Below are 3529 nucleotides of genomic sequence, written 5' to 3' on the forward strand. Positions count from 1 at the left end.
ACCATGAACACTGAAGGAATCCTAACTGGGAGAAGCTGACTGCAATGACGACAATGGTGGTGAAGACAACAACTCCCATGAGCCCACGCTGCTTCACCACCTCATCTAACTTCCTCCTTTGTTATTGTTTTAATTTGAGAGTCCCCCTAGTGGCAGAACGTACAGATTGTATGTCCAATAACTCTTTATCCTCCTATGTTTAACCTACATATTGCTGATAATACTTTCAGACCTTTAAAGGTATTTAAATGCCGGACTTTTAACTTATATTAACATATATAATAATTGAGTATTTTTACATGCATGCATTCAGTGCTCTCCAAGCAGAGATTTTTTAACTGTTTATTTCTGTTCGTCTGATGAACTAAGGGCCCCACTTCTTGGAAATGACTACACCAAGAAATCCTTTTTGCTTTTCACTCCAGCCCTCGAAATGTTCGAGCACTTAAAACCTTCATTGTGCCCTGATCTGCCCCGCTCTGTGACAGAAGTTCTGCTCCCCGTCTTGTGGTTTTTTCTGGGACTCGTTAATTGACTTGAAACTGAACCCAGAGCCAGCGAGCGTGCTGCTGTATTTACTGCATGCCGCTCGGACCAGATGCTCTTCCAGTGCCCCCTTTAGGCTAATATAAGCCAGGGCCTCCTCGTGGAACAAATTGAGAACATCCAGTCCATGGTGAGGAGTTTACAGGTTGCAGGTGGGCCAAACAATGTGACATGGATCACTGCGAGAGCCTGTTTATTAGTTTCTTCATCGCTCACAGAAAACGCTCCCCAGGGTGGAGGAGGAGGTGGTGAGGGGCTGGAGAATGAGTTCGGAGGCCAAGGCTCCTCTGACACGGCAGAGAGACACAGAAAGAGAGCAGCAACTGGTCGAGACTGCGGCTCAAACATGGAAACTGTGACAAGTCTGGACACGGTGGGTGAACTGTAAACCTTTCGTGGTGACCCTCGCAGTGAGCGTGGAACAGGGTGACTCTTCTCAGGCAGCGCTGGAAAAAAAAAGTATTCAGGTTAAAACACAGAGGGAGAAAGAAACGTACAATCACACGGAGCGCATTTACGTCAGCGTGTTTTGTTGTTTTTTTATGAGGGAATATGTTAGTTTTTGTGTATACGTTGAGAGTGAATTGTTTCCTGGAATATGTCTGTGTTGTTGTTGCGTGTTTATTTGGTCGTTGACGTTGCCAAACCGTTCAGCTGACACCGGCGGTTCTTTTAAGATTTATGATTTAACACATTTTGGAATCTCAAAGCAATTTTTTTACAATTTTACAATATCCAGCACTCACTAAAAGCTCCTATTGATCAAACTGCGAGCTTTATACTTTCACTCCCCTACAGTTCAAAGGGAAATATTCTACCTTTTACTGACTGCATTTATTTCACAACCACAGTCACTGTTCAAATTAAGATTTTACCTTTTACAGTGGTTACCAACCAATAATCAATTTGGGTCTCGTATCACATTTCAAATGCCTTTAAATTTGTACCAGTTCTACCAAAGAAACATTTCCCCTCTAAACTTCTCAAATGGTTTCATTTAAACAACAGTTTGAGGCCCAAATAGCTAAAATCATCTAATATTCTACAAAAACAGCAAAGCTTAGAAAATAAATAGGAATTTGTGTGAACTGAATGTGTGAAAACTAGCTAACTGTATATAAATCAGTTCTAAGTGGCTCCACCTGGAGAAGCTCCAACATTGATACTGACATTTAATATAAAACCTAAATTAAAAATGTAATAAAAGGACATTGTGACGAGCAGTTTGTGTCGATTGTTCCACTTTGTTTGTTGTTCAGACATCAGAGGGTTCAAAGACTGTCCCGACATTTGCTAATAAACTTACAGCTTTCACCTTTAGGCCCCCGCAGTGTCAAGTGGCCATATGCTGAGAGGGTTGATCCTGAGAGAAAGAGCTCCTTCTCTTGGCCGGAGAGGCCTTGCTTTTCCACCTGAGCCACAGGTGTTTGCTTAACGTGCCTGCGGTTTGAGTGGCTGCGGCTCCGTCATTTACCTTCACCCTGGAAATGTTGACTTTTAACTCTCCTCCTCCCTAAAGCCTGCCAGCCCAGGGGAAAAGAAAAACCCACTCTGGCTCCTGATAAACTGTGTGTGTAAACATGTCCCCGCATGTGTGTGAATGTGTGTGCTTTTCTGATGATGATGATGATGATGGCGGTGGTGGTGGTGGTGATTATTGTAGCCTATCACCTTCCACAGCCCCCCTTTCCTTTGACGCACTGTGGAAATGTGGAAACGACTGCAGGCGGGCGGAGCTGGGTAACATGATGATGAAAAATCACAGCGTGTGTGCAGGTGTTTCTGTGTTTTCACAGAGGATTAGTGAGGGCAACTCTGGTGAGGCACACAGCTACTTTTTGCTCGAGTAAATAATGCTGAGGTTGTCATTTAAAGGCTCCATATGTAAGATTCTGAAGCATTTTGCGTATTATTTTTATGTATTAATCATTCTTTATTGTTATTGTGCAAACAGGTTGTAATGTAACATAAATAATTAGACCTTCCCCAACTTGTGGACTGGTTTTATGTGTTTTTAATTATATGGGTTTTCCTTAAATTTGGCAACAGTATGCAACAAAGCTAATGCTAACGTCTACAAACAACGCACCACAGCACAAAGTCCAAAGTCAAAGCAAACATTACTGCAAAGCTTGTGGAATATATTGTCATATTGTGGGTTTTATCTGGCTAGCATGGAGTCAGTGGTCCAATTAAAACACAGATAAATATGATTGTAATTTATTTTCCAGCATTCACGCAGCAGCTAACTGCAGTTCACTGAACGGCCACTGGAGTCAATATTAACAATGGTTTAATTAAAGTCACATATAGAGCCAGTTCAACATTTATTTTCATGTGGCGAGATATGAGAAGATCAATACCACTCTACCGCCAGCAGCTGGTTATGTTAGCTTAGCATAATGTTTCTGGTTCAGTCGAGAGGTAACAGTCCACCTACCACCACCTCTATGATTAACATGATTGACATCTATGACATCTATGGTATAAAAAACTAAATGTAAGGATGAAAATCCTCAGTTTCATGGGGATTTTATGTGTCAGACTATTTCTGGGTCTCAGTCAGTTCCCAGACAATCAACGGAGACTCCAGGAAGTTACTGGTCAATCTTCCCCAAAAAAACCCTGCTGAGTCAAAACACCAAAAATTGTGGTAAAAAAGTTGAAATGTCACAAAAAAAAAAACTTTTGACACTTGACTGACATGTTTTATTTCCCATTTCTTCACAGGAGGAAGGAGAGATTAAAATTAGTTTATTAATGAACTATGAAACTGAAATAAATGTGAAATGAATCGTTTTGAGAAAGAAAATTCCAAATTCTCTGATTTCAGCTTCTCAGATGGGATTTTGTTCTGGTTTCTTTTGTCCTCTCTGACAGGAAACTGAATGTCTTCGGGTTGTGGACAAAACAAGACATTTGAGGACGTCACCTTGAAACAGGGATCAGTGCTTTTCACCATTTTATGGACCAAATAACTAAT

The sequence above is a fragment of the Morone saxatilis genome, unplaced genomic scaffold, assembly GCF_004916995.1.
Source record: "Morone saxatilis isolate NCDOM2014 unplaced genomic scaffold, NCSU_SB_2.0 Contig18, whole genome shotgun sequence".
In the NCBI taxonomy this organism is placed as follows: Eukaryota; Metazoa; Chordata; class Actinopteri; family Moronidae; genus Morone; species Morone saxatilis.